Genomic DNA, 8,719 nt, shown 5'->3' with positions numbered 1-8,719 from the left:
TTCATCTTCAAATGTGATATTTTTGTAGAGGGTGCAAACATAAATCAAACGATTTCTAGGGGTGTATGGCATAGAAAAGATTGAGAACCACTGTTTTATAGTAAGGACTTAGGAAAAAAAATAGCATTTTTCTTCTGCCTTACAAAATGTGAAATATATTGTAATATATACATGGACAGTATACTGTATATGGACTGATCTTTAAATGTAATGTAAAATATATGTAGTTCAAATATCTTCTGTATGTTTAAGATAATTTATTAAATATAATATAATTTCCCCTGATATATTGTAACAAACATTTCCAAATACATTTTGTGTAAGACTTGCATATACTGTGTGCCAGCCCCCTGTTTTTAAAGATCGTTTATAGCTTATCTTTTAACCTGAAAAAATAAATTCTGTTTTGGGATGATGGTTGATTTTTCTTTTCATTGACATCCATCTATTAATGAAGCCACTGAATCAGGAGTTAGGGTCACACAAGGCTTTCCCTTCAAACTGAATCTTCCTTGATTAAATGACTTGTAGCCATGCTTCCAATCCAAAACTCCAGTGGTCTCTTCAAACCACAGGTCTCAAACTTGGATCTGGAGGGCCACAGTGGTGTCATTTCAGCCATGTTCTTAATTAGTCTCCAGTTACTGCTGCTACTTCTTCTGCATTGATTTTCTGTGACTTGCTTTTCAAGATTTTAGAAAGCCTGATTTTCTGATAGCCACAAATAATGATGGCCCGTGAAGGACCAGCTAATTTGATACCATTTGCACAAATGTTCACTGTTAAAATTCTCAGGACCACTACACGAATACTAGTCAGGGACTCCTTTTGCTCTCGAAACAGCCTCAACTCTCTGTGGCATGGACTCCACAAAATCTTCCTTTGAGATTCTGGACCACGTTGACATGATCACACAATTTCAGCTGCACATTCATGCTGTGACTCTCCCGTTTCATCACATCCTGAAGGTGGTCTGTTGGATTCACATCTGGTGATGGAGAAGGCCACTGAAGAACACTGAACTCCTTGTCATGTTCATGAGACCAGTTTGAGGCGATGTCTACTTTGTGACACAGTGCATTGTCGTGCTGGAAGTAACTATTAGAAGATGGGTAAATTGTGGCCATGGAGGGGTGCACTTGCTCAGAAACAACACTCAGAGAGGCTGTGGCATTCAAGTGATGATTGATTTATATTAAAGGTCCAAAAGTGTGCCCAGAAAACATTCCTCACACCATCACACCACCAGCCTGGGCTGTTGACACAAGGCAAGTTGACTACATGGTGTAATAAGAAAAGACAATGCTGGAATACTCAAAAAGAGTTGGAGAATTACTGACGGACAGAATGAAAAAATGCGGTCAAAAGAATCAAAATATGAGGCATTCGACAAAACATGTTGGGTACACTCGTTTTTATAGCAGGAAATGAAAAAACGGAAGCGACATCATCAAAGATGGGCAGTAGTGACGTCATCAGGGTTGTTCGGACGCAACGTCTTTATGGCGGAGCCGGAAGTGATGTTGTTGTTGATGGTTTGGATTATGGGATTGTGGCCATTTTGAGAACCCTGAAGTATGATCAGTGAATTATTATTTTTCCTCATTGTTTCTGTAGATGGAGAGAGAGAGACATTAGTACCTATAATCAACCCTTAATCAAATCCTTGATGACAGCAACACTCATAACAGTCACAAAACAATTACATTGACAATCATGTTACATTATTTTTAAAATGTTCCCTTTTCTTTTTCATAACTTCTTTAACACACTACTTCTCGCTCTGGCTTGGTATTTTGCTAGTATATATATATATATATATATATATATATATATATACACATACTGTATATATTGTGGTGGATGGCCGGCTTCAAGTTCCAGTCCTCACCGCCAGGAGGAGCTCTCCCGACAGCGTGGACGGGCCCCGAATTCCAGTAGGGCCTTATGGACTTTGTAGTCTTTACGCACAGCCCTGCTGGATACCGTGGGGGCCACTAAGAGTCGCTGTAGGAGGGCCTGTGGACTCGTATGTGCCCTTTACCCCGGGAGTGCATCACAATCCCAGGACAGGAAGAGACGACATGCTTCCGGGGTGAAGATATGGATTGTTGACCCTGACCCGGAAGGACTGTTGGGCAGGAACACCTCCGGGTCAGGGAATATAAAAGGACACAGACGAAACCCAGACGCTGAGCTGAGCTGGGAGGTAGAGGGGCGAAGTGTCTGGGCGCGGAGGACTGATTATTGTGATTGTGCTTAATAGTTTATTTATGATATGAATAGTGTGTAGTAGAGGGTGCTTGGTGCACGTAAAAGAAGACTAATTTATCTTCACTTAGAGTCCAGCGTGATACCTGAGGGTTCAAGAGGTGGATCAGAGCCTCACTGTCACAATATACAGTATATATATATATATATATATATATATATATTATAAAAGAAAATCTTGAGATGAGACGAGACTTTTGCCAAGAGATTTTTTCAAGTCCCACCCTCCTGTCAACCATATCCGGTTAACGGCCCACGCCCATGGTCCTCTCACCTCTCATTCGTGTTAATGCTTTTGTCAGACACAGTTCCTGCACTCTCAACCCTTATAAATTTTTACATTTTCCTCACTTTAAGTTCACAATAAAAGAAGAAGACTTATTATGTCTAAATCTTATTGAAGAATTTCATCCTGAAGGGTTATCAACAGAGGAAATGAGTACACGGACAATCCTAGCATCGAGAAACAATGAAGTCAAACGCAAAAATTGTCGGTCAGTTATGAGGCAAATTGGTTAAATGCATATCAATAGACTATGCTGAAAAAATTGGTGGTGATCGTGCAGAAGATGAAAACAACTTTCAATATCCCGTACAATATCTACAACCGTTAAAACCGTCTGGTCTTCCACCACAGGATTTACTGTTGAAAGAAGGATGTATCATAATGTTATTACGTATTTTATGTATGAGTGATGGGCTATGCAATAGGACAAGATTAGTTGTATTCAAAATTGGTCGAACAATTCGACATGTAATGTCCATTTGTATTTAAACGTTATGACAATTAACAAATCACAGGGACAAACATTTGAAAAATTCGGTTTATTTATTAGAGAGAAACGATATTCATTTACGGGCAGTTATACGTTGCGTTGTCACGATGTAACTCCAAATACGGAATCAAAATTCAATGCAATATTGACAGAAAGGTAATTAAAAAATTGTTTTTACTGAAGTTGTTTTTACTTGTGCCCTGTGTTGACTGGGATTGGCTCCGGCAGACCCCCGTGACCCTGTTGTTAGGATATAGCGGGTTGGATAATGGATGGATGGAGTCAACATGAAGACACTCGGAAGGTTTTCAAATGAGACGCTTGCACCAGACCCCTGTGAGACAGCATGCGATTAGATGATTCCGCTGCAATAAGCTGTCCATATCTGAGGTGTGTGGCTGCGTTAGTTCAGGCCTGCAGTTGTGTTCAAAGAACCAGCAGTACAATATCAGTGACCTGACGATCCACTGTTATTAGTAGCTGTGATATTTCTGCATGGCAGATAATTTACTTGTAAACGTAGTAGTGTGGGAACATATATATAGGGCGGCACGGTGGCACAGCGGGTGGCGCTGCTGCCCCGCAGTTAGGAGACCCGGGTTCGCTTCCCGGGTCCTCCCTGCGTGGAGTTTGCATGTTCTCCTCGTGTCTGTGTGAGTTTCCTCCCACAGTCCAAAGGCATGCAGTTTAGGTGCATTGGTGATCCTAAATTGTCCCTAGTGTGTGCTTGTGGATAATGGATGGATGGAGATATATATATATATATATATATATATATATATATATATATACACATACACATACACACACTCTGCTGGTAAAATGTTTAGAACACCAATTTTTGATTCAAAGTAGCCACCTATTGTTGATATAACAGCCCAACTGTGGTAACCCTTTTCATATGGAGTGCCAGTCACTCTGCAAGTCACCAACTCTGCCTCCAGCAACAGAAGCCCCGACCATCGCACTTCATCCTCCACGTTTGACAGTTGGTGAGGAATCATCCAGGCAACACTGTTCTATCACCGACTCAACGGTGTACAAACACGCTGTGTGATGAACCAAAGATTTAAAATTTTGATTCATCGGTCCATAAGACTTTCTTCCAGTCTGCAGCGGCCCACAGTCAGTATTTCAAGCTTCTATTTTGTCATTTAATGAATGGCTTTCTTACCGCCACTCACCATGTCAGGCCTGCAGCACAAAGTCTCCTCTTCTTCACAGTACAAACTGTCACACACTTTTTTCGACCTACACTGTTAAGCTATGATTGAAACTGTTGTGCTTTGAGGTACCTGTGATCACACAAGCTGGTGACCCTCAGAAACGTGTCATCTGATTGGCTTGTGACTTTAGGTCTGCCTGATCTCGTCCTGTCAGAGTTTCTTCCAGTTTCCAGTTGCCTTTGGATTGGGTAGGACACCACTGGACTCACGGACAGTTTTGCAGTTTCCCTAAATGAAAGGCCTACACCTCTAAGGGTTCTCATTTAATTTGATAATTGCTGCTTTCTTGCCATTATCACTGTAGTAACAACCACTTTCCTCAACTGCTGACGCCCCTCACCCCATGTTTTGATGCTGATTGACCGTTTGATTTCTTTAGTTTAAAGCATGGTCTCAAATCAAAATGCAATACACACAGAGATGCCGCTAAGAGCAATGTAATACATCTGCTTTGCTTTTAGTTGTGGCACACAATCTACGAACATGAATCAAAGCAACACACCCTTTTGTATTGCATTTCAAACTGACATGAAAATCGCGTGGCATTGTAAAAGCAATCGATCATTTGGTTGATACGTTTTTAATTAGGACATGGAATGAAACATCCGACTTGCATATGTATTGCATATCAGCCTAGTTAACACGTCAGATTTCATTTCATTCTGGCACAAATCATCTTCCATCGCATCAAGCCCCTGACTGAGGAACAATCCTGCAAGTGGCTTGGAATCATTCTGGAGAGTTTGTTTTCTTCTCCTCTGTTACTGCTACTCCTTGCTCATGTTTAATTACTTACCTTATGATTTGATGTGACAAGTCATTTGCTCAGCACTCATAACATTCTTCTGTATTAAAATAAAATCAGATTAACACAACAAGTGGCCACATGTCAAATTCAGAATTCCCTTTGCTGGACAAAACAAAACAGTGGGACAGGACCACCAAACAAAAATAGGGAGACTCAGCGAAGCTCTAAGGAAGAAACACTGGGATTAGTCAAAAAATGCAAACAAGTCTTAAATCCCTTGGGTTATAAAGTTGACAGCATTAAAGTTTTCCTCATTAATGTGTGATAAGTAAAGGTACAGTTATGATTGTTTAGCCATGACTACTCTGTGAAGGACTGAGGTCAGAAATTAGGGTGGGGATTCCACCACTGCCATCAGCATGATGAAGCCCCTGGCATCATAAATGAAGACACGTTAATAAAATACCTCAGGGCTGTGGAGTGAAACAAATATGAACGTTGATTTATTTAACATGAAGCTATAAAAAGGACATGGAGGGTACAGCCGGGTTTTTTTTTTTCTCTGCATAAACTCAACATAATTCCACTTGTGCCAGGCCCTTAGGTGGTGCAGCCATTACCGTCAACCAGCATTCAACTCTCACGGCTATTGGGTGCCATCTCCAGTGGCCAGGTCTTCTAGTGAATGGACCACCCTTAAAGACTGCTGTGGACCGTCACTATAGATAGTCACTACAGAGTTGTCGGCACCATTAGCAAGCAAGCCAGACAGTAGCCTACTCTCCATGAGGACAACAGACAAAGACATTTGAGAATGCTGGTCCACATTCCTGGGGAACAGCAGACATCTACTGGTTAGCAGAGAACCCGCTCTGCTTCCCATCAGTTCTTCGTATCCATTCTTGAATTCCTCTTGTCCACTTGGATGGATGGTTTCAGTCACTGTCCACACTTGGGCAATGACAGCAGACCAGCGCCCGCATCCATTTGAAAAACTTTTTGAAGGCCCTGGCCACTGCCCCAGTGTTCTTTGATTCGGAACCTTTCCTGTTCCTGTAGGTCGTGTGCTGCTGTGGCCGTAGCACTATCACCTGGTACTTTCTTGGCTTCAGGAGGGTCTCAGAATCCGAATGTAAATGGCTCCCATGATGGACCTTATGGTTTATGTCTCCTCTCTTGTATGAGTGACATGTTATCACCTTTTCTTGAGTGACATGTCCCAAGGGGATGGGCTCCTGTACAACTGCACTGTTTTCAGACGCTGGAACCTCGAAGTGGTCCATCTCAGAATGATGCATTACTTCACCACTGAGTTCTTTAATATCCAGGCCCACCGGTAAATGTTCTGTTTCTTTTTGATCCTTATGCAGATCTTTGTGTTCCATTATGTTAGCGACCTCCTGTTTTTCTTCTTTAACTGTCTGGTCCAGCTCCATATTATATTCTGTGCTTTTACTGGAGTCCTCATCTTTGTGATTATTGAATGCTTTCCTCTCTGACTTCTGTCTGCTGGGTTGCATTCTGTTTGCTGTTCCACTCTTGCTCTTGGAATTTTTTTGTACCTCTGTCGTCGAAACAGACACAGCACTTCTGTCACAATACCAGTTAATAAAAGCCATAGCCAGGCAAATGAAGAGTATAGTAGCCACACAGATGAAGGTCAGGAAAAGCCAATTAGGCATTTCCCTTCCACGAGGGATCTTTTTGTGAATCCTTCAGTTTCTGTTGGAAAAGGGAAAACAAAAAAAAATGTAAATCCCAAGTCAAAGGCCACAAGGTCTGATCACATGATGCCCCTTAGCTGAATACTCTGATGCCAGCAGCTCTTCATTGCTTCCTTTTGTACCCCCCTGTGCCAACCTAGTGTGAGTGCCTGACCATATAACTTGAGCCAAGCCTACAAGTAACACAACACGTGTATAGTCTTCTAGAGGGGAATCAACACTGAGAAGGGATCACAAACTCATTAAGGTGACATTCTGGTGCACAAGAAAAGTCACCACCAGGAGACGTGGATACATTTGTTGGTACCTTTACAGCTCATTAAAAAAACTGCTGTGTGCCTCCTGAAAAGTTTAAAATGATAAACAGTTGTCCCTTGTATACCTGCATGCCTTTGATATGTCATTGAGTAAAGCTAAGCAAGTGTGGAGCGAGATCAAGTAATGCTTATTCTACAAATATATTCTAAAATGGCCTGGACACATTTGTTGGTACTGCTAGAAAAGATCATAAATAATTAAATTGGAGTGATTTTTTTAAACTACCTGTTTTATTTAATTAGTATCACATATGTCTCTCTAAATATAAAAGAAAATCTTGAGACGAGACTTTTGCCAAGTCCCACCATCCTTTCAATCATTTCAGGATAACGGCCCATGCCCATGGTCCTCTCACCTCTCAGTCATGTGAATGCTTTTGTCAGACACAGTTCCTGTGCTTTTAGCTCTTTTTACTTTTTCCTTACTTTAAGATACCAATAAAAGAAGAAGACTGTACATTCTATGGTTTAATTAACTATTTTTGTGCTTAAAAAGAAGTGATGGGCTATATAATAGGACAAGATTAGATGTACTCAAAATTGGTCAAACAATTCTGACATGTAAAATTTTAACAGGCGACAAGAAAGGTAATGAAGTACATCTTCAGGGGATAACATTAGACACCAAAGGAGATCTTGCTATGCCATTCATATTAAAACGTTTACAGTTTCAGGTTAGAGTAGTTGTTGCTATGATAATTAACAAATCACAGGGACAAACATTCGAAAAAGTCAGTTTATTTATTAGAGAGAAGGAAATGATATTCTCTCACGGGCATTTATATGTTGTGTTGTCACAATGTAACTCCAAACACAGAATCAAAATTCAATGCGATATTGACGGAAAGGTATTTCAAAAAATAGTTTTTACTGATTTTTACAGTAATAGTGTAAGTTTAAAAAGTATTTGTGTGTTAATTTCAAAGCCAAACAGAATGAAAACATATAACGCAATAAATACCTCTAACACAACATGAAACATAATTTTCTTTCAATTTATTACGTTTTACTATTTTTTACTATGATTAATTACTCGCTGTAATGTAAAATAGTTAGTTCTTTTATGCATATGTAACAATTCCCATGAAAATAACAATCTGTTTAAATTGTACATCCGCTTACCCATATGCGAGTGGCAGAGCCGTGAAGTGGCTAGTGTGTAGCACCCACTCGGGGGTTTGGCGAGCGAAGCAAGCAGGGGGCAGAGCCCCCTAGTCTCTAATAATGCAATCAGTCATTCAGCCTTTTTAAATGGAGAAATGTAGTCACTCTGCTGCTTGGTGTCCAACACTGAACATAGACTAGAGAAAACACAGTAGACAGTTCTGTGAGGAGATCAGAAAGACATTCTAGACAAGCATGTTAAAGGCCAAGGCTAGAAGACCATCTACAAACAGCATGATGTTTCTGTTACAATAGTTGCAGATATTATCAAGAAATTTGAGGTAGCTAATCTCCCTGGACATGACAGCAAGAAGAAATTGACCCCAGAATGGACAGAAGGACAGTGAGAATGGTAGACAAAAAGCAAAGGACAATTTCCAAAGAGATAATTAGCTGATCTCCAAAGTTAAGGTCCATCAGTGTCCAATCGCTTTTTGAGTGACAGTGGGCTCAATGGAAGAAGACCTAGGATGACTCCACAGTTGAAAGAAAA

The sequence above is a fragment of the Polypterus senegalus genome, chromosome 9, assembly GCF_016835505.1.
Source record: "Polypterus senegalus isolate Bchr_013 chromosome 9, ASM1683550v1, whole genome shotgun sequence".
Classification (NCBI taxonomy): domain Eukaryota; kingdom Metazoa; phylum Chordata; class Cladistia; order Polypteriformes; family Polypteridae; genus Polypterus; species Polypterus senegalus.
Note: the sequence above shows the minus strand (reverse complement) of the source record.